This window comes from Schistocerca gregaria, chromosome 8, assembly GCF_023897955.1.
Source record: "Schistocerca gregaria isolate iqSchGreg1 chromosome 8, iqSchGreg1.2, whole genome shotgun sequence".
NCBI classification, from domain to species: domain Eukaryota; kingdom Metazoa; phylum Arthropoda; class Insecta; order Orthoptera; family Acrididae; genus Schistocerca; species Schistocerca gregaria.
The window spans coordinates 180,339,130-180,363,073 of record NC_064927.1 but is presented as its reverse complement, the minus strand read 5'-3'; positions in this window follow the sequence as shown (position 1 = coordinate 180,363,073).

The following is a 23,944-nucleotide window of genomic DNA, read 5'->3' as shown; positions in this document are numbered from 1 at the left end:
CTTCAAATTGACTTCCAACAGCCACATAATGTACAGCGTATGAGTGCCGCCCGAATTTTTTTTTATATTCTGTGGTACTCTTATGCCACTGGCTTTCGCTAACATTAGTAACTTAATCTTACATGCGAGGGTAATGAAAGAAGGAACTTTTGAACGCATTATACAAAAACTAATTTAGTTTACAATTCGATCTAAACGCTTACAAGCAGGCTGCCCTCTTGGTAAGAAAGAAAACGATTTAATTGTTAATTTTACGCTGTTAAAACTCACAAACTTGTGAGGTGACGTTTAGCCAAACGTCAGTTTTACAATTTGTAAGTGCACGACTAAGTCGGTGACGTAAGAGAACGAGATTTTATCAAAAATCTCATGCGGCGTGCATGCGCAGTAGCTTACGTGGCTTTTATAGGTCAAATTTAGGCTGTTTCCCAGCTCGAAAGACCACAAGTGTCTGGTACCAAACTGTTCGTCTAGACTTCAGTGAAATGAAAATCACTGTGCAACGTTGTAGTAAACAGTTGTCTTTGACACTGTCTGTGTAATACCAGGGAGAAACAAAGTACGTCATTGTACGACAGTAATTCAGAAAATAAGCTTCCAGCATGAGATGTTTATGAAAGGGCGCTCATATGTATCACGTAAAGTATGGTGATACCTTAATAATGCTAGTATTCAGCAGACCGAATATCTTGAATATGTTTCATATGATACTGTAGCCTGAAATTTCTTCTTGTGAAAGTTCGACTTCAGTGCCGTCGAAGTAGCTCAACGATAAAATTAAACATCTTCATGATGCATAAATGTATGTATTCAATTATATTTAATCAAAAAAATTGAGAGTGTAGTTAGACACAAACACAAAATATGGACTTAAATTAGATGTAAGCTTTGCACGACTACAAAATGTTTTATCCACGGCAACAGCGCTTGGACTACTCACGACCTTGCAGTTTCCAACAGCAAGTTTTTGTAGACGGCAACACCACCTGGAGAAATGTTCTGCAACGACGTGGTGTCAACGCCGTAGTTGCTCTCATCCCAAATTTCCAATATGGAGAATTTACGTTTTGATCCACAAAGTTTTTTTTCACCAAACGAGGGTGTTTAGTAACGCATACAGGCGTACGTGATGGCGAAAATACAAACATCTCTGCAAATATAATGAATTGGAAGAAAACTGCAAAAACAAATCCTGCAGGTGGACATTTGACGCCAATTCACCAGTAGAACAATGTATTAGGTGTTTTGAGGAATGCATGAAAGCCCTCTGATGATGAACCGTGTACATTCGAAACTGATAACGGTACTTTCTGAATAAATATACAAAGCAATTAATGACTTTTAACTACTAGTGGGCACTGATATACAGTTTGGGGAAAATCGAAAATTTGTGGCACACTGGGATTCGAACCTGGAACCAGGAGGCATTCTGGGGTTAATGGATGGGGGTAGGAGCAAAGTAGGCAGGCGTCGCAAGGCGAGGCCTGGTTACTACGACCTGTTACCTCCCCCAGGAACCAAAGAAAGGGTAGGGAACTTGCCTCGCCTGCTGCTGCTCAACCACCTTCCTGCTTGTGGCGCACTTCTGCTATCGCTTCGTTTCACATAAGCTCTACCGCTTTTAGAGTGCTATTGTTTACAGCTTACAGTGAATGAAGGGGGTTATCACCTGAGGATGCGTCTTATAGTGGCACGAATCCGGTCGTGACATTTATTAAAAGATATTTTACAGACAGTGCTGATTATTTCTATCAAAATGTGGTAGTTTGACTGCAGTTGCACACAATTTCAAATAACGACAAAGAAAATTGAAGAAATTTTTTTCTGTTTTTGGGATTGCGGACAACCGCACAATGACGTTATTAAGGAAGCGCCAAAAATTAGAGACATTTTTCTCGCCATTAGCAAACAAGTAGTGAAATGCCGTGATTAAGGAAGCGCCAAAAATCAGGGACATTTCTCTCGCCATCAGCGAACAAGTAGTGAAGTGCGTGTCCACTAATCCACTTCAGGGAGTTCGTTACCGTCTGTCGGCAGTATCCCGAGTATGGAAAGATGAGCAGCCGAGGAGATGTCTGACGAGGAGTCGTATGGATAATTGAAACCAGCATCTGTCACACTAAGAACCAAAGACTTATCGCCGATCCGTACACCAGCTGATGGTCGTCCGTGTCTAGAACATAACAGACGACATACAACTGGATGTTTGCAAGGTGATTCCGTGAAGCCTTGACCGGAATACTTGCCTCCCATTGCCAGCCGCGGTGGCCGAGCGCTTCTAGGCGCTTCGGTCCGGAACCGCGCGACTGCTACGGTCGCAGGTTCGAATCCTGCCTCGGGCATGGATGTGTGTGATGTCCTTAGGTTAGTTAGGTTTAAGTAGTTCTAAGTTCTAGGGGATTGATGATCTCAGTTGTTAAGTCCCATAGTGCTCAGAGCCATTTGAACCATTTGTCTCCCATTCATCGTTCACCGTAAGGTGGCATGCAAAGTGGACATCACCAACCGTCAGAAGGCACGCTACTCGATGTGGCGATTCTTCCCTTCAACTAAATTTGGTGACCTGTTATGCTGAAGGAAGCCATAGGTTTCCTTTGCCAATATAGTAGTACAGACATAAAAGTATCTTAGGTAGAAGATGGTCGGCGGGGCGTCCGAAATCTGAATTGGGTCTGAGGGAAAGCGTGGTTCAATGCACTCCAGCAATAGGCTGGTAAACCACTAAGTCATTGAGACACACTGGTCATCACCATTCCAAGGACTGTCCTACCACCCCGCCCATCAGACCCAACTCACCCACACGCTACTGATGTAGTGCCCCTAAGATTTTCCTCATTACTCGCGGAGTTTTGCCAATTCCTGTGAAAGTTCGAGAGAGTACTGTGTCTGCAGTGAGGGGATCATTGGCCAGCCCCACTTTAATAAAGATGAAGCTGCTCAATGACCCCTTCAGTACAGATAGATACCAAGCTCCAATTCATACGGGAATTGGCGAAAAGGGGCGAGTAATAAGGAAAATGGGCAGGAGCACCTCGTTAGTAGGGTGTGGAGGAGTTCAGAATTTGGGTCTGATGGGAGGTATGCTTGGACAGTCTGTGGAGTTGTGATGATCATTGTGTCTCGATAGCTTACTGATCTGACCTTGTGCCTGAAAGGTAACTTGTTTGGACTATTTAATTGATTGACTAACCTGACAAAATTTAGTGTACTAATAACACTGATTTTACGAAACAAGACAATAATTATAGTGAAGAAGTTATAGATTGATTTCCGTAAACAACTAACAGCTGATTAAACACTCCACTGAGTGATGCTTGGTTGGGAAAGAGAGTTTAAATAGGCGATCAGTGAGTCAAGTACTCTGGCCCTACAAAATGTGGACAACGCAAGCTGAATTGATCCGACGCTGAGCAGACTTTGATTGATCAAATCTGATGAAGTTTATCTACATAGGTGCAGCTGAGAGCAAGTGGCGATTGCGATCTGTAAGCCCTGACAATGCCGGGGCGGCAGGACGTTACCCTGTTTACTTCGTGCGGCGATGTGACTTGCGGCTGGAGTGATGTATGCGGTGGAGAAGGTGAGACGTGGAGGCGGCAACTGCGAATCGATCGCGGCCACGAAAGAAGTGCAAGAATTTCACGGTCTAGCGATCAGGCATACGGACCGCAATTTACTCTCTACCAGAGCCCTGAAGTCACAGTAGATACCAGCGTGTGATACACCAGTTCACTATTCATAGCAAGGAGCAATCTGGCCCACTTATACGAAAGAGCACACAAGGATACCAAACGTCAAGACTGGTAAACCAAAAACGAATAAGTGTTTCCTCATCAAAAGAGTAGTCTGGGATGTTTGAAGTCACAATGTCAGTACAGTAATAACTTTACCACAGGCTCCCCAGTCTAAATTACTCGCAAGTGAAGTCAGTCTCAGGACAGCCCCAAGTACCAATCACATATGCCAGAGCTTCGACCAAAAGTGCTTACCAGATGAAAGTCCCGCACTCGAGAGATTCCCACCTCTCCCGAAAAAAAATCCGTTTTCCAGCAAAGTGCACGAACGACACTGCCTTCACACCATCTTTAGCAAATCATGGGGCTCTAGAGACGCTAAATCCCCTCGCACACAAGCAAAAACTCATGTTGAATCAAGACAAGAGTTAAGAAAACTGCGTCTCTGAAAAAAAAAAAAAAAGAAACCACCAGTTACTGGCATTTTTAAGTTTTCACAGAGAAGGAAAACATAATTTTCCCCAAAGTCATGTCTCTTCCCACAGCAACAAGCGAACAGATACAATATCAAAGATCTTAATCTTTATCGCTTGTGCCTTGGAGCTTGTTAGTCCTTGCTATGAGGTGTAATAAAGATTCCACATCTAAACCTTTTTTCAGATTTTGTAAGAACAGACATAATGTCTGAAGGGATACCGCAATCACTGGTTGTACAATGTGATGCAGCATGTGAAGGTTGCTGTGTGTGGATGTTTCACTCCTGTAACCGAAATTACAGATCTGATGATGGTTCTAGAGGAACTGAAACCGGTCATGTGAATAAACATTTTTGCAATCCAGACGGATTATAAATAACACTTTACTCAGATGCTGCAGTTTTCTTATACAATAGAAGTGGCCGAGGGAAGTGGGTCAATGGCCTTCTTGCATTATTGGTAAATATATAAGCATGCGAACTTCTATTACACGTGCCTCTGCACACAATTCCCAGTTTACGACTCAACTGTGTAGAGACATCCCTTTAGATCATCACCCCTGCCCAGCTTTCTGCTGGATCTGTAGCAGGTATCATGGCATTGTGTTGCTGGAGCCCCATCCTGATGCTTTAAACTCCCAACAAGCCTTTTCTATGAGCTAAGAACCAAAAAAAAAATACCTCATGCTTTTAGCACCCAACCAGGCTCCATCAATGCCTGCTCAGGCCATTAACATTCTGGAATCTCGCTCAAGGTGTGTCGGGTTGTTAGAAAACCTTTAATAATTTTCGATACGCGAAAAATAGGCGAGGGAATAACTTGTTCTCTCTCACTGCCCCCTAGCTTCATATGAAACAAGCTGTAGTGTTCGTCTTCCAGTGGGTTGGCCTTTTGTTTCTAGCCCCACAGGTAAACGTGACAGTACGTCCACAATGTTCTCCTTCCCTGGTATGTGTGTTATCGAAAAGTCATACTCTTGGAGCAAGAGTGCCCGTCTCGTTAGACGTTTGTTTCGGAGTTTCGCTGTGAGTAGGAATTCCAAGGCTTTGTGGTCGGTGCATAATCTTGCTTTTTTCTCCCATACAAGAAAAAACGAAATTTCTCGAAGCCGGAAACAACCGACAAACATTTTACCTCAGTCACCGAATAATTTATTTTAGACTTGCTAAGGACTCGGTTTCCAAAAGCAGTGGCTTTGTGCACCATGTTTCCCCATTGCTAATATCGTTGGAAAATCACTACAGCAATTCCAGAGTAGGAGATGTCTGACGCCATGCAAAACTCCTCCTCCAGGTTGTGGTGCGAAAGAATTGGCGCATTAATCAGCGCGGTTTTGAGGCCTTGGAATTCATCTTCCACTGTCCTATTCACATAGCATCTTTTTTCCTTTGAGCTTTCATAGCCATGGTGTCAATAATTTCTTCACATGGGCGAATTGTTTATAGAAATTTGCGATGTCAACGAACCCGCGTAGCTGATTCTTGGTTGTTGGCGAGGCAAATTTCACAGTTGCCTCTATTTTGACCGGGTCTGGTGTGATTCCTTTCGCGGTAATGGCATGTCCGAGGAATTTTACTCGTGAGCTTCCTATGCATGACTTCGTGATTTTGCCAGTTACGCCGCGTCTTTTGAAGGTATGTAGGATTTCTCTGAGGATCGCATTGTGTCCTCTTCATGTTGGTTCCGCTATCAAGATGATGTCTAAATAGATAATGATTCTTCGCTTAATGGAATCCTTTGAGATGCTATCGAGTCCTCTGATGAAGGCAGATGAAGACGCGTTTAGCCCGAATGGTAGGAACGCCGTGTATTTCCTGCAGTCTGGATGGAGTATAATTTGCCAGAAACTGGACCGCAAGGGATGGAAAAACCGTAACACCATGGAATTTTTGCAGAATTTCCTCCAGCTTTTCCGGACAACCTGTCTCTATCTTAATGATTTTATTGATTTGGTGCGAGAGCAGCACCAAATGGTTCGAGGCGTCAGCCTTCTCTACCACTGTGAGTGGGTTGTTGTACGTGGAGTTTGTTGGTTCAATGATGTCATCGACAAGCTCCCTCTTCTTCTCGCGGAAAACCTTCTGCCTCTAGGCGTTTGGGGTTTGGCAGAGAGGCACGAATAATTTAGTGCATTCCGCTCCCGAAACGCATACATGAAATTTCGGATTGCTCCGGTTTTTGGTAGAAAGACATCAGCGTTTTCCCTTAACATTCCTTCCAGCTCTTCTATTCCTGTGTCTGGATGTTTACTAAATTCCCTAGCATGTGGTCAATAGCATCGCGCACCTCTCGTCGAATTCGCTCAACATCTTGAGTATTGCGGCTACACTCATGGTGCCACGATTGACTTTTTCTTCCCCTCTTTTTGCTGCGTGGTTTAGATTAAGGCATTCGGCAGGTATTTGCGTACGTCTTGCGTGATCTGCAAAGGAAGTCTTCCTGGCGCCGTCTCTATGTAGTCAGTTCTCCTCGCCCTTCGTCCAATACGGCCTGTTGTTGATTTAGGAAATCCATGTCAAATATTATCTCAATTGCCAAAGAAGGGACGACTAGAAAGTTCGCTTCTAAGGTGTGCCCTTGGCCGCTGAACGTCAACCTGGTTTATTCTGCACTTCTGTATGCTTGCCTCTCAGAGCGCCGGTGATTTTGGTTTTCTTCAGCGTGAGTGTCAGCCAAGAATGATTCGCAGTGCATTTCCTGTATGCCGAAACCGATATCGCTGTCACATGGATTCCACTGTCCACAATCCCGGTGAGATTGTCCTTGCCGACTGTGATGTGAATGATGGGGTGTAAATCCAGTTGTGCCATGATCTCCTTCTCTTCCCGTAGCAATTCTCTTGTATCTTCGTACTCTAAAAGGTTAATATCACTGGTTCCGATAGTTTCTGGGGCATTGTTTTGAGTTGAGTCCGCAGCGGATGTGTATCAATTTCTGTTTGATTTTTCCTGCGTGACCCTTGCGATGGGTTAGGTGGTCACAATTCCACATATTAACTACGTTGGTCATTCTATTGACCGTAATCGTTGTATGTCCTGCTATTGCTTTGCTGTTGCTCCCTAGAATCTTGCTGTTCCTGGTTCGAGTTCTGTTGTTCTCTTCAATTTCCGTTTCGTCTTCTATTTTCCCATGATGGCTTGTTATTCCCACTGAAGTTTGAATTTTGGTTTCGATTCGATCGATGTTTTCCCCCATTTCGCTCGACGAAAGATTCGTACCCAAAGACTGGAAAGTTGCACAGGTTACACCAATATTCAAGAAAGGTAGTAAGAGTAAACCACTAAATTACAGGCCCGTATCACCAACTTTCTCCGACGAATGCGAAAATATTTTGTTGACACCGACTTACATAGGGAGGAACGATCACCAAGATAAAATAAGGGAAATCAGAGCTCGTACGGAAAGATATAGGCGTTCATTCTTCCCCCGCGCTATACTACACTCCTGGAAATTGAAATAAGAACACCGCGAATTCATTGTCCCAGGAAGGGGAAACTTTATTGACACATTCCTGGGCTCAGATACATCACATGATCACACTGACAGAACCACAGGCACATAGACACAGGCAACAGAGCATGCACAATGTCGGCACTAGTACAGTGTATATCCACCTTTCGCAGCAATGCAGGCTGCTATTCTCCCATGGAGACGATCGTAGAGATGCTGGATGTAGTCCTGTGGAACGGCTTGCCATGCCATTTCCCCCTGGTGCCTCAGTTGGACCAGCGTTCGTGCTGGACGTGCAGACCGCGTGAGACGACGCTTCATCCAGTCCCAAATATGCTCAATGGGGGACAGATCCGGAGATCTTGCTGGCCAGGGTAGTTGACTTACACCTTCTAGAGCATGTTGGGTGGCACGGGATACATGCGGACGTGCATTGTCCTGTTGGAATAGCAAGTTCCCTTGCCGGTCTAGGAATGGTAGAACGATGGGTTCGATGACGGTTTGGATGTGCCGTGCACTATTCAGTGTCCCCTCGACGATCACCAGAGGTGTACGGCCTGTGTAGGAGATCGCTCCCCACACCATGATGCCGGGTGCTGGCCCTGTGTGCCTCGGTCGTATGCAGTCCTGATTGTGGCGCTCACCTGCACGGCGCCAAACACGCATACGACCATCATTGGCACCAAGGCAGAAGCGACTCTCATTGCTGAAGACGACACGTCTCCATTCGTCCCTACACTCACGCCTGTCGCGACACCACTGGAGGCGGGCTGCACGATGTTGGGGCGTGAGCGGAAGACGGCCTAACGGTGTGCGGGACCGTAGCCCAGCTTGATGGAGACGGTTGCGAATGGTCCTCGCCGATACCCCAGGAGCAACAGTGTCCCTAATTTGCTGGGAAGTGGCGGTGCGGTCCCCTACGGCACTGTGTAGGATCCTACGGTCTTGGCGTGCATCCGTGCGTCGCTGCGGTCCGGTCCCAGGTCGACAGCCACGTGCACCTTCCGCCGACCACTGGCGACAACATCGATGTACTGTGGAGACATCACGCCCCACGTGTTGAGCAATTCGGCGGTACGTCCACCCCGCCTCCCGCATGCCCACTGTACGCCCTCGCTTGAAGTCCGTCAACTGCACATACGGTTCATGTCCACGCTGTCGCGGCATGCTACCAGTGTTAAAGACTGCGATGGAGCTCCGTATGCCACGGAAAACTGGCTGACACTGACGGCGGCGGTGCACAAATGCTGCGCAGCTAGCGCCATTCGACGGCCAACACCGCGGTTCCTGGTGTGTCCGCTGTGCCGTGCGTGTGATCATTGCTTGTACAGCCCTCTCGCAGTGTCCGGAGCGAGTATGGTGGGTCTGACACACCAGTGTCAATGTGTTCTTTTTTCCATTTCCAGGAGTGTATATTGGAATCATAGAGAATTGTGAAGGTGGTTCGCCGGACGGAGTGGCCGAGAGGTTCTAGGCCCTACAGTCTGGAGCCGCGCGACCGCTACGGTCGCAGGTTCGAATCCTGCCTCGGGCATGGATGTGTGTGATGTCCTTAGGTTAGTTAGGTTTAAGTAGTTCTAACTTCTAGGGGACTGATGACCTCAGAAGTTAAGTCCCATAACGCTCAGAGCCATTTGAACCTCTATTTTTGTTTCGCCCATTATTTCTTTTTCTTTCCCGCGACCCTTGAATTTCATTCACGTAATCGAGTACGCTCAGAACACTCTTGAAGGCTTAGACTACCGATGTCCAGTTGCTGGTAACGTAAACGTAATTTAATGTACCGGTGCCTTATAATTTTCTTTGGACTGTAATGTTGATCCATGAATCGGTTCTTCCTGATTAGGGATTCGAAGAATTTGACAGGACTGCCGAATCCTGGCGCTTCCAAGTCCTTTCCTAATATGATCTCCTGTTTTATCATTTTCTGTATGTCTTGCGACCTGGATATTCTAAGGAATGTGTGCTTAAATTCCTGGTCGGAGCGACAACTCTCCGCAACTCCGCACGCATGTTCGCAATCGACCCTTCTAACAAACCACAGATAAACTGGAGCTTGTACTTCAGTGGCTAAGATTCTGGTAGCACGTAATCGTACTGTGCCATTCAGGTATTTGGATATAATGCGCTGTGTGCCTCCTTTTAGAGTTGACAATTCTGGATGGTCAAGAAAAGTTTGTGGTGGAAAGGCTCAACGTATCCACGAATTTTCCCTCACGTCTGCAGTACGTTATTCCATGTATCCGTGCCCAAACGATTCTCGTGCACTGTTACGGTATCCCCTCGAGTTGTCAGATTCACGTAATAACGTTTCTGACCTCCGTAGATGTTTACAACTGTTTTTCCGGCTCGGTCCCTGACATGCTGCCTTTTACTGACTGAGCGTGTTCTCTTACACGTTTCACCGCGGCAGGAGCATATTCCTGCTGCATTCGCCCATGTGCCTCATATAGCGGTTCGGAGAGTCACAAAACATTTCTCCACTTCTGTGATCCTCCCGATGGCACTCTACTGGACGAGACTGTGTTTGCAATTGTTCGACCCGCTCATGTGCCTCCCAACGTCCTTATCCAACTCGTTTTGTAGCGCGGCGACACGGGTCTGCTGATCTTTAACATCACAAATTTCGACCGGTTTGATTTCTGTGTGTTCGATGTGCTTTGCAGCCTCACTCTTTTTATTCTGCGTTTCTTGAACTATTTTTTTGCTTTGCTTTTGGAGAGTTGCAAGTGCCTTTTTTGTCTTACACACCTCAGTTCTTGTCAGTTGTGCTTTGGCCACTAATGCGTCCTTTCCTACTACTTGTGCTACCAATCGCGCTGTTTTCGCATCGCGCTTCGCCTGGTCCGCGTCCTCACACGTTTCTGCTTTCGTTTCCTTGACATTAGCTAGCTCTTCTTGGAGTCCTCCTCTTCCTCTTGTCTCTTTTTCTTTGCCTCTTGCATGAATCGCATGAGAGCTTCAAACTGAGATCCACCGCTAGCACCTCAAGGACTAGATGGACGAGATTCCATCATCCTGTGACGTTTATTTCGTGATCCTGATCTGCCAGTCTTACTGATGGTACGTCTCGTACCAGCAGCGCTTACATTTCGTACTGCTGCGGTCCCCCGTTCATTTTCGTCGCCTGACTGAGACATGTCATACTCTGCAGCCCGCATCTCGTGGTCGTGCGGTTGCGTTCTCGCTTCCCACGCCCGGGTTCCCGGGTTCGATTCCCGGCGGGGTCAGGGAGTTTCTCTGCCTCGTGATGGCTGGGTGTTGTGTGATGTCCTTAGGTTAGTTAGATTTAAATAGTTCTAAGTTCTAGGGGACTGATGACCATCGATGTTAAGTCCCATAGTGCTCAGAGCCATTTTGAACCATACTCTACAGGTTCTACGTTCGACATTTCTGCTCGGTCTGCAACTGCATTTACCTGAGAATCTACATCAACATCTACATCCATACTCCGCAAGCCACCTGACGGTGTGTGGCGGACGGTATCCTGAGTACCTCTATCGGTTCTCCCTTCTATTCCAATCTCGTATTGTACGTGGAAAGAAGGATTGTCGGTATGCTTCTGTGTGGGCTCTAATCTCTCTGATTTTATCCTCATGGTCTCTTCACGAGATATACGTAGGAGGGAGCAATATACTGCTTGACTCTTCGGCGAAGGTATGTTCTCGAAACTTTAACAAAAGCCCGTACTGAGCTACTGAGCGTCTCTCCTGCAGAGTCTTCCACTGGAGTTTATCTATCATCTCCGTAACGCTTTCGCGATTATTAAATGATCCTGTAACGAAGCGCGCTGCTCTCCGTTGGATCTTCTCTATCTCTTCTATCAACCCTATCTGGTGTGGATCCCATAGTGCTGAGCAGTATTCAAGCAGTGGGTGAACAAGCGTACTGTAACCTACTTCCTTTGTTTTCGGATTGCATTTCCTTAGGATTCTTCCAATGAATCTCAGTCTGGCATCTGCTTTACCGACGATCAACTTTATGTGATCATTCCATTTTAAATCACTGCTAATGCCTACTCCCAGATAATTTATGGAATTAACTGCTTCCAGTTGCTGACCTGCTAGTTTGTAGCTAAACGATAAGCGACCTATCTTTCTATATATTCGGATCACATTACCCTTGTCTACATTGAGCTTCAATTACCATTCCGTGCACCATGCGTCAATTCGCTGCAGATCCTCCTGCATTTCAGTACAATTTTCCATTGTTGCAACCTCTTGATACACCACAGCATCATCTGCAAAAAGCCTCAGTGAACTTCCGATGTCATCCACCAGGTCATTTATGTATATTGTGAATAGCAACGGTCCTATGACACTCCCCTGCGGCACACCTGAAATCACTCTTACTTCGGAAGACTTCTCTCCATTGAGAATGACATGCTGCGTTCTGTTGTCTAGGAAGTACTCAATCCAATCACACAATTGGTCTGATAGTCCGTATGCTCTTACTTTGTTCATTAAACGATTGTGAGGAACTGTGTCGAACGCCTTGCGGAAGTCAAGAAACACGGCATCTACCTGTGAACTCGTGTCTAAGGCCCTCTGAGTCTCGTGGACGAATAGCGCGAGCTGGGTTTCACACGACCGTCTTTTTCGAAACCCATGCTGATTCCTACAGAGTAGATTTCTAGTCTCCAGAAAAGACATTATACTCGAACATAATACGTGTTCCAAAATTCTACAACTGATCGACGTTAGAGATATAGGTCTATAGTTCTGCACATCTGTTCTACGTCCCTTCTTGAAAACGGGGATGACCTGTGCCCTTTTCCAATCTTTTGGAACGCTTCGCTCTTCTAGAGACCTACGGTACACCGCTGCAAGAAGGGGGGCAAGTTCCTTCGCGTACTCTGTGTAAAATCGAACTGGTATCCCATCAGGACCAGGGCCCTTTCCTCTTTTGAGCGATTTTAATTGTTTCTCTATCCCTCTGTCGTCTATTTCGATATCTACCATTTTGTCAACTGTGCGACAATCTAGAGAAGGAAGCACAGTGCAGTCTTCCTCTGTGAAACAGCTTTGGAAGAAGACATTTAGTATTTCGGCCTTTAGTCTGTCATCCTCTGTATCAGTACCATTTTAGTCACATAGTGTCTGGACATTTTGTTTTGATCCACCTACCGCTTTGACATAGGACCAAATTTTTTTAGGATTTTCTGCCAAGTCAGTACATAGAACTTTACTTTCGAATTCATTGAAAGCCTCTCGCATAGCCCTCCTCACACTACATTTCGCTTCGCGTAATTTTTGTTTGTCTGCAAGGCTTTGGCTATGTTTATGTTTGCTGTGAAGTTCCCTTTGCTTCCACAGCAGTTTTCTAACTCGGTTGTTGTACCATGGTAGCTCTTTTCCATCTCTTACGATCTTGCTTGGCACATACTCATCTAACGCATATTGTACGATGGTTTTGAACTTTGTCCACTGATGCTCAACACTATCTGTACTTGAGACAAAACTTTTGTGTTGAGCCGTCAGGTACTCTGTAATCTGCTTTTTGTCACTTTTGCTAAACAGAAAAATCTTCCTATCTTTTTTAATATTTCTATTTACGGCTGAAATCATCGATGCAGTAACCGCTTTATGATCGCTCATTCCCTGTTCTGCATTAACTGATTCAAATAGTTCGGGTCTCTTTGTCACCAGAAGGTCTAATATGTTATCGCCACGAGTCGGCTCTCTGTTTAACTGCTCAAGGTAGTTTTCAGATAAAGCACTTAAAAATATTTCACTGGATTCTTCGTCCCTGCCACCCTTTATGAACGTTTGAGTCTCCCAGTCTATATCCGGCAAATTAAAATCTCCACCCAGAACTATAACATGGTGGGGAAATCTACTCGAAATATTTTCCAAATTATTCTTCAGGTGCTGAGCCACAACAGCTGCTGAGCCCGGGGGCCTATAGAGACATCCAATTACCTTCACCCAAATCATTTCACAATTCGAATCTCCGTCAATTTCCCTCGATACTATTGCACTTCTTATCCCTATAAACACGCCTCCTCCTTCACTGTCCAGCCTGTTTCTGCGGTATACATTCCAATCTGAGTTTAGGATTTCATTACTGTTTACATTTGGTTTCAGCCAACTTTCTGTCCCTAGTACTATATGGGCGTTGTGACCGTTTATTAATGAGAGCAGTTCTGGGACCTTTCTATAGTCGCTCCTGCAGTTTACTATTAGCACATTAATATTGTTATTCCCTGTTGCATTTTGCTACTCCTGCCTTGCCGCGTCTCAGGAGGCGTCTTGTCGGGCCTAGGGAGGGAATTCTCTAACCTAAAAAAAACCCATGTGCACTCCACACGTACTCCACTACCCTCGTAGCCGCTTCCGGCGTGTAGTGGACGCCTGACCTTCTCAGGGGACCCTACATTTCTCCACCCGATAGTGGAGGTCGAGAAATTTGCACCCCAGCTCTCCGCAGAATCGTCTGAGCCTCTGGTTTAAGCCTTCCACTCGGCTCCAAACCAGAGGACCACGATCGGTTCTGGGAACGATACTACAAATAGTTAGCTCTGATTTTACCCCGCGAGCGAGGCTTTCTGCCTTCACCAACTCCGCCAACCTCCTGTACGAACTGAGGATGACCTCTGAACCCAGACGACATGAGTCATTGGTGCCGACATGAGCAACAATTTGCAGTCGGGTGCACCCAGTGCTCTCTATCGCCGCCGGTAGGGCCTCCTCCACATCTCGGATGAGACCTCCCGGCAAGCAGACAGAGTGAACACTGGCCTTCTTCCCCGACCTTTCCGCTATTTCCAACCACGTGGTTGAAGGCGTAGGCAGCCGAATTTTACGACGAAGGAATTTCCAAAATCGTCCATCGCTACGATAAGTGCCTTAATTTAAATGGCAACTATGTAGAAAAGTAGTATTTAAGTGTGGCTTTCATCTGTATATAATAAAGAAATTTCCAATACTTTTTTTTATTTTTACTTCCAAATCGTGATGTGCTTTGTGGATAGACCTCGCATAAATTGGCGAGCTTCTCAGCGACGCGACGGTAGTACCTGAAGACGGGGGGCAGTTATCTCGCTGCAATATTGTGCGGGTTTTACAATGTTATCCGGCGTCATTTCCTATCAAGCAGATGCAGCGCCGGGAAAGCCTCAAACAGCACAACCTAAAATCAGATTGTGGCTGGTTGATGTACACAATCAACAGTTTATCTCGGTATGTCCAAACGGTGGGGGGGAGGTGGAGTGTCTGTGTTTATCGAGCTTTAACTACACTCCTGGAAATTGAAATAAGAACACCGTGAATTCATTGTCCCAGGAAGGGGAAACTTTATTGACACATTCCTGGGGTCAGATACATCACATGATCACACTGACAGAACCACAGGCACATAGACACAGGCAAGAGAGCATGCACAATGTCGGCACTAGTACAGTGTATATCCACCTTTCGCAGCAATGCAGGCTGCTATTCTCCCATGGAGACGATCGTAGAGATGCTGGATGTAGTCCTGTGGAACGGCTTGCCATGTCATTTCCACCTGGCGCCTCAGTTGGACCAGCGTTCTTGCTGGACGTGCAGACCGCGTGAGACGACACTTCATCCAGTCCCAAACATGCTCAATGGGGGGCAGATCCGGAGATCTTTCTGGACAGGGTAGTTGACTTACACCTTCTAGAGCACGTTGGGTGGCACGGGATACATGCGGACGTGCATTGTCCTATTGGAACAGCAAGTTCCCTTGCCGGTCTAGGAATGGTAGAACGATGGGTTCGATGACGGTTTGGGTGTACCGTGCACTATTCAGTGTCCCCTCGACGATCACCAGAGGTGTACGGCCAGTGTAGGAGATCGCTCCCCACACCATGATGCCGGGTGTTGGCCCTGTGTGCCTCGGTCGTATGCAGTCCTGATTGTGGCGCTCACCTGCACCGCGCCAAACACGCATACGACCATCATTGGAACCAAGGCAGAAGCGACTCTCATCGCTGAAGACGACACGTCTCCATTCGTCCCTCCATTCACGCCTGTCGCGACACCACTGGAGGCGGGCTGCACGATGTTGGGGCGTGAGCGGAAGACGGCCTAACGGTGTGCGGGACCGTAGCCCAGCTTGATGGAGACGGTTGCGAATGGTCCTCGCCGATACCCCAGGAGCAACAGTGTCCCTAATTTGCTGGGAAGTGGCGGTGCGGTCCCCTACGGCACTGCGTAGGATCCTACGGTCTTGGCGTGCATCCGTGCGTCGCTGCGGTCCAGTGCCAGGTCGACGGGCACGTGCACCTTCCGCCGACCACTGGCGACAACATCGATGTACTGTGGAGACCTCACGCCCCACGTGTTGAGCAATTCGGCGGTACGTCCACCCGGCCTCCCGCATGCCCACTATACGCCCTCGCTCAAAGTCCGTCAACTGCACATACGGTTCACGTCCACGCTGTCGCGGCATGCTACCAGTGTTAAAGACTGCGATGGAGCTCCGTATGCCACAGCAAACTGGCTGACGCTGACGGCGGCGGTGCACAAATGCTGTGCAGCTAGCGCCATTCGACGGCCAACACCGCGGTTCCTGGTGTGTCCGCTGTGCCGCTTGTGTGATCATTGCTTGTACAGCCCTCTCGCAGTGTCCGGAGCAAGTATGGTGGGTCTAACACACCGGTGTCAATGTGTTCTTTTTTCCATTTCCAGGAGTGTATATATCTCGTAACAGATGTGGAATTCGACTTACGCATCATTGTCTGAATAACGAAGCCCATGCTAATTATTGAGTGTGAGACTTTGGTTAAAGCCGCCGACAGTTTTTATCTTCGTACGTGACATGGGAAATAGATCACAAGAAGTTTCTAGCTTGAGGTAGCTTACGGCACCACACTGGCGTGGATTCACAATTGCCATGTGATCGACCAGGACAGCGCGTGCCGCTGGGTGCGAGGCGGCGGAACGCGACGCGGGCCAGTCACCTGGGGCCGGATGAATGTTTGATGCGCGCGTCGCAGAATAATTCACGGCCGCGGCCCCCATTGTGCGCGCCGGCTGCGCTCTAGGCGGTCGGCAGCTGGCAGACCAGCGTGCCGAAGCGCTCTGCCTTGCGTTCCTCTGTTCAATCCTACTGCGACCTTTTGGAAATGAGGTGCATAAGAAAATAAAAGATCCAGCTGAAAAAAAATTTCTCTAGTACTTCCTCATGTGGAATGGCAGGGTAACAGTAGCACCAATTATGAAATATTTTCATAATACAACCAGAAGAAACAAAAATAATTTGTTTACAACCACGTCGGGACTGTATTAGAGGCAGTACGACTTTGGTTATTATAGTGAAACTTCGTGTGGCTACGGTGGAATAAATGTGGCGCACGTGAAGGTGACGTAGTTGAATGACTTTAGAAGTATACAAGATGAGCCAGACAATATTTCTAGTTGTGTCATGAATGACAATAAAAAAGAACCTCCCGCACCAGCCATGAAGGCCCAAGGTACCGACTGCCGCCGTGTCATCCTCAGCGCACGGGCGTCACTGGATGCGGATATGATGACAAGTAGCACTAAAAGTGGAAAAGTGTTTTTACAAAAACATGAAGAGTTTTCAGTATCGAAAAAAGGCGCAGAAAGCCAATGCAAAGTCGAAATTTGAAGTATACTGTTTGCACGGATAATTGTGACCATTTGGTGGACGACTACGAAAGTAAAATTTACAACACTGTTTCTGATGGTACTATAGCGGTGTAGGAAAGAATGTAGAATGTGGAATGTCTCGTGGATACAGATCCTCTTAAATATCATCAATAGTGCTACTTATGCCTTTATTGGCTTCCCAAAATGAAATAGATTTCAAGACACATTGACGGGTTGTAATGCACAGCTGAATCTGATCAAAGGCGACTACGTGTTATCAAAACAAACTCCAGTGTGCCCCATTCCTGGTAACTCAGTCTCCAAGGGCTGCCAATACCACGGGTCACGAATTTTTCCAGCAACTATGGTTCACAGTTCATGATTCCGCTAGCCAAATCCATGTACCGAACAGGAGTGACATAAGTACACAACTCCCTAATAACTGCATGCGACACTATTAACTTTGACTGATGCTGTATTCTCAAGAAGCATTCACTTGTCCATACTACACAGCTCAAATGAGACATGTGCTATCTAGATCTATAACGGTTTGAATAATAGTAGTAAGATACATGGCACACAAATTATAAGAATCAAAGCTGCGCCTCTTTAGAACTTTTATTGTAATGTATGCTGTAAAAGAGGCTTAACAACGAGCATCAAGCCCCAGAAACTAATTTATTAGTAGACTCAGATGAAGAGTGATTAGTTATGTTACAAAACAATATAAAAATCACATTAAACTGCGAACATAAAATAAATACCTCATTACGAACCTGTACAGCAATTAGCCCTAATGCTTGCCTTTCAATATCAGCAGCCAGTAACTATTCCGAACAATCCCAGTTTTATTCATGTAACTTGAATGTTGTACCGGTTTTCAATAAGAACAAAATGTAAATAAATCACTTTCGATGATTCTTTGGCAATATTAGTTCGATGAAACTTTACCTGTTATCTTATGAAAAACACATGCAGTACTTCAGAAACAAAATTCACTAAATAGTAAAGAAATCTACTTTACAAATGTTACTAAATGTTCTTACAGGTATCAATTATTTTTCATTTCAGTAAAATGGGACCCTCTGAAATATCACAGAACTTGGAATAGGATTCCGCCTAGGTAAATGACTAAGAATAAGACATGAGTGCTTAACACAAAGTTTAAAGGATACAACTTATTGATAGATAAGAATCCACATAATTGGTCCATGTAGTTATACAGTACTCAACTGAATATTTCTGACGAACGTAGAGGCAATGGCGAGTTCTGTGGCTAAATAGGCGGCAAAAATATCCATGCTTCTTGCTGTATAACAAGCTCTGACAATTCTTTTCTTAGCGTCGGATACCATGATTAATGAGCTGTATTAAGCAATCTTGCTACTCTTTTTGGTCTCTTTCAGCACAAAAGATCCGCAGCACTTTAAATGCCAGCAGCTGAATAACTCTAGCCACAAAGAAGCCTTGCAGTTCCACTGCCAAATCCCAGCAATTCAATTAACCCGCTGACTTATTTTTAGCAAGTCATTTATCTGACAAACTAAGACATCTTGTTGGTAAAACAAATACTTTTCTAAAAGATTCGAAACATTTTTTAGAAATTATACTTACACAGAAGATATCTGCAGGTGACACTCTTGTTAGCTTCGATGTGACATCGTTATTTACTAACGTCCCAGTATCAGATATATTGGAGATCATAAGCGAAAATGTTGCTCCAGATGTCTGCGACTTAATTGAATTATGTCTTCGTTCGAGCTGTTTTAAATACAAAGGCGAATTCTATGAACAGGCTGACGGCCTTGCTATGAGCTCTCCCATTTCGCCAGTTGCAGCTGACGTTTTTATGGAACATTTTGAGCAACAGGCATTAAGTAGTGCTCCTTTGAAGCCTTCTTGCTGGCTCCGCTATGTGGACTATACATTTGTTATATAGCCATACAGCGAGGAACTTCACGCGTCCCACAATTTATTAAATGGAATTCACCCCAAAATCAAATTCACCTTGGAGGCTCAGAGTTAGGTCGGTCTCCCGTTCCTATATGTGTTGGTATACAGAAGATCTGATAATACTCTAGGTCAAAGAGTGCACAGAAAGCCGACCAACACAAACAGGTATTTAGATGCCACTTCGCACCACCACTCAGCCCAGAAGCAAGCAGTACTCAACACTCTGTTTCCACGTGCCTTCTGTATAAGCAATGACGACAACTTGAAATCGGAGTTTTAAAGAGGACATTGAAGGCAAATGCGTATGATAGTTATCAATCGACAGGGCTTTTAGGCGGAATATTTATAACGCTAATAAGAATGACGAGGAACAGCCTTCTCACCCCGTTAGGTTACCGTTCGTTTTTGGGTCACTGACAGCATAAACAGAATTCTAAAGAAAAATGGTATTCAGACATTTTTCTTTAGTCAAAACAAAATAAAAAACGACGGAAAACGGATGCACCTGATTGCCTCCACAATGCAGGCGTCTATCAAGTGACATGTGGCTGCGGCAAAGTGTATACAGGCGAAACGGGAAGAACTGTTAAGGAACGCACTAAGGAACACGAACGGCACATGCGACTGAAACAAAGCGCAAAATCTGCAGTAGCGGAACATCATGAGAACTGTGGCTCTGACATCTATTTTGATAACGTACGTGTACTGGCTAAGAAAAAAAAAACATTTATAGCAGGAAAGTCCGAGAAGTGGTTGGAATTTCCAAGAATGCATATAATTTCAATAGAGAGGACGGCTATAGGCTTCCGCCATCGAGGCTCCCTGCTACCAAGAAAGTAAATACGCGGCCACGGTGTGCGAGCGACATAAACAACGCGCTGCAAGTCACCTAGGCGGACAATAATATTTTGGGTAAACATTCCCCCTCTCTTGCACTGTCCGTTTCGAATCTAGCCAATGATGACGACCAACCAATAGCAGTAGCAAGAATTTCAACATATCCCTCTTCCAGTGTAAGTGTGGATAGTGCCATTCTGTCCAATGACGATGGGCCGCCAATTGTATCCACAGGAGATGAGCTACCAACGCCCCTTCTTCTGCATCAGAGCTGAACTATTAGCCTATTACTATGGCCCGTCAATGGTAGCCATGTTTATTATAACTAATACTGTCACTTCTCCAGCACGAACTCGAGAAAACTTCCCTTTATAAAAGGACGCGACACTCGTCTCTGACAGTGTTCTAGCAGTAGTAGAGACCACAAGATCCTGAGGAAGATCCTAGCAGAGGGGACGAAACGTCGATCGTTTTAGTGGAAATATAACGCGGTCTAATAACCCAGAAGATTTTAACTTCAAGTCAGTTTCATTCCAGAGGTATTTCCTTCCATGTTTTACATTATTATAAAACTGAGTCACCTCTGCATGAACCAGTACTACAAGTAAAGTTTTAACATTTCCATTTTTGAAGAACATAATTTTCAAAATTATGTCTGTAGATTAATTATATTGACATATGAATGGACATAAGTAACGGATAAAACATTTACATAGATGTTACGTCAGAGAGCATGGCTTCACATAAGTGTCATTCAACATAAGCAAACAAGGAATTTAAATAAGCATAGATAATATCGGTATTGGTGTAGCAGCCCTGCTTCCACATACCTGTCGGTATCCTTCCTTCCCGCGCGTCTCGCAGGGATCGCGCTGCAAATGGTGGTTATTCGGGCTTTTTACAGGTTGTCACATTAATGGGACTGGACAGTGTGTAACACTGCGGCGAGGAGCAATGTGCTACGACTGTTTGTCACCTATTGAAAACATATGCTGGAAAATCACGACATGTGCCAAATTTACGTAAAACTTTGGCAACATGCTAGGAATAATGACCGCGCCATAAACATTAGAAGAACAATGTGAGGGCGAGGAAGGTGACCATCAGCTGCTGCTGATGATACTGTGGCCCTAGCCTACAAAAACCTGACAATAACAATAACAATAATAACGAAGTCTGTTTTGTGTGCTACCTGATGTGAATATGTCTGTTATGTATGTTGATACGGTTATTATTAACAAATTATTTTTGACACAATGGTGGCGTCATTGGGTGGTCCGGTATGGACGTGTATGGTATCAGTACACCACTCTCCCGGCCGTTGTCGGCTTTCTGGACCTTGGAGCCTCCATTTCTCACTAAAGTAGCCCTTCGATTGGAATCACGTGTGCACGACGAATCATATCTGTCGTGAAGGAAAAATCTCTGGCAGTGCTGGGAATCAAACCCGAATCCTCTACATAGCAGCCAGTTGTGCTGATTACAGTGAAGGCAGACTTGCGGACTCATGGACTGTGTTGTTGGCAGAAGGTACGATCAGATTGTGGATGTGCACGGAAAAATATAAACGCTTCCATTAAAAATAGATTCTTAAAACAAGTAAGAAGGAGAACCGAAGGAATTATCCGAATGGGACGGAAATCGGTGGATGTGATGTACATATACAGAAAAACAAGTCCCTACAATTTAGAAAGAACTGGAAGACTCGTTCAATGGAAAGGGCTTCACAATCCAAGCGAATCAATAATGCGTTGGTCCACCACTGAACCTTATGCAAGCATATACAGGCGCACTCTCGGGGAAAATCGCCGGCATTTTGAAGAAACACTGGGTCGGAACTGTGTTTTGTCCTGCGAATAAAACTCGTGCATTGGTAGGGAGCGCCAAAGATGACCTCGGTTTGAGGAAGGCCGGCGTGTACCAGATTCCGTATCAATGTGGAAAGTCGTATATTGGCCAGACGATGCGTACCATCGAGGATCGATACCGTGAACACCAGATGCACACCCGACTGATATATCCGAGCAAGTCGGCGCTCGCTGAACACTGTTTGTCGGAAAATCACGCTATGGAGTATGAACCCACTAGGATTCTGGTACAGACGTCGAGATACTGGGACAGCGTTGTTAGAGAGGCCATCGAAATTCGCACCAATGACGACCTCATAAACGGTGACTATGACTATAATCTTAGCAAGGGTTGGTAATCAGCGATTGGGTTAATCCAGAGTAAATCGAGCAAAAGTATAGTTGTGACGACCACGGCGGACAGAGCCATCACACCGACGTCATCTCAGACGCCGACGCAATCTGTTGCACCGAGCGACCGTGGCGCGGGGCGCGGACGGCGGAGGGAGCGCGCCACGTGCGGTGGGTATTTAAATCGGCCGCCGCCCCGACCGAACCCATTTCCCCCTGAGCAGCCATAGCGTACGGATCTCCGTGCCGGCACGTTCACAGGAGCTCAGTTCGTCAGTTCACCTGATGATGGCGACATGTTTGATCGCCGAAATATTGTGCCCGTTGGATACTGTAGATCGGCAGTACGCCCGTGGATATTTTGATTATCAAATACGCCGGGAGAAACTCAAGAATCACCTTATGCAAGCAGTTATTTCCAGGCCGTCTGCCGGCCGGAGTGGCCGAGCGGTTCTACGTGCTACAGTCTGGAACCACGTGACCGTTACGGTCGCACGTTCGAATCCTGCGTCATGCATGGATGAGTGTGATGTCGTTAGGTTAGTTAGGTTTAAGTAGTTCTAAGTTCTAGGGGACTGATGACCTCAGAAGTTAAGTCCCATAGTGCTCAGAGCCATTTTGAACCAGGTCGTCTCTAGACATACCTTCGGCCTAGAATCTCATTGAATGAAGTAAAATTGTCTTCAGTCTTGAATTCCGCTATGAACTGAGTCCCGATGACCAGTGAAGAGACGTGACCTCCCAGACAACGGTCGGATACCAACCTGACAGCCGTCCGCCAAACGGGCTGACAATAATGAGTGGTACTCTGGGGTGCAATCTCTTTTCACAGCAGGACCCCATTGGTTGTCATCCACGGCCTCCTTAGAACACAGTGGTTTGTCAATGATATTCTACGCTCCGTTTTTTGCTATTTTAGCAAGCTATCCTACCCTTACATTTCAACAAGATAATGGCCGCCGATACACGGCGAGGATTTCTACTGCTTGTCTTCGTGCTTGTCAAACCCTACCCCTTGCCCAGCAAGGTTGACCGATCCGTTCCCAACTGAGAACGGTGGGAACATTACAGGAAGGGTCATACAACCAGCTCGGGATTTTGACGATCTAAAACACCAGTTGAATAGAATTTGGTATGATATTCCTGAGGAAGATATCCAACAACTATATCACTCACTGCCAAACTGATTAGTGCTTTGATAAGAGTCAGAGCTGCACCAACGCATTATTGACTGGCTAAGTTTCTCTTGATTGAATCATCCAATTTTTCTGAAAAAAAAAAAAACACTCTGTCTACTGGCCACACGTGGCCCATCGGGACCATCCGACCGCCGTGTCATCCTGAGTGAAGGATGCGGATAGGAGGGGTACGGGGTCAGCACACCGCTCTCCCGGTCGTTATGATGGTATTCTTGACCGAAGCCGTTACTAATCAGTCGAGTAGCTCCTCAATTGGCATCACGAGGCTGAGTGCACCCAGAAAAATGGCAACAGCACATGGCGGCCTGGATCGTCACCCATCCAACTGCCGACAACGCCCGACAGCGCTTAACTTCAGTGATCTCACGGGAACCGGTGTATACACTGCGGCAAGGCCGTTGCCAATTTTTCTGAAACTGAAACTGTAATCATTTTTTTGTATGCACACATACATCAGATGTACCGACTTGCGTCTCATTAAGATAATTTGTTCAGGTTATGTCATTTTTTATCGATATT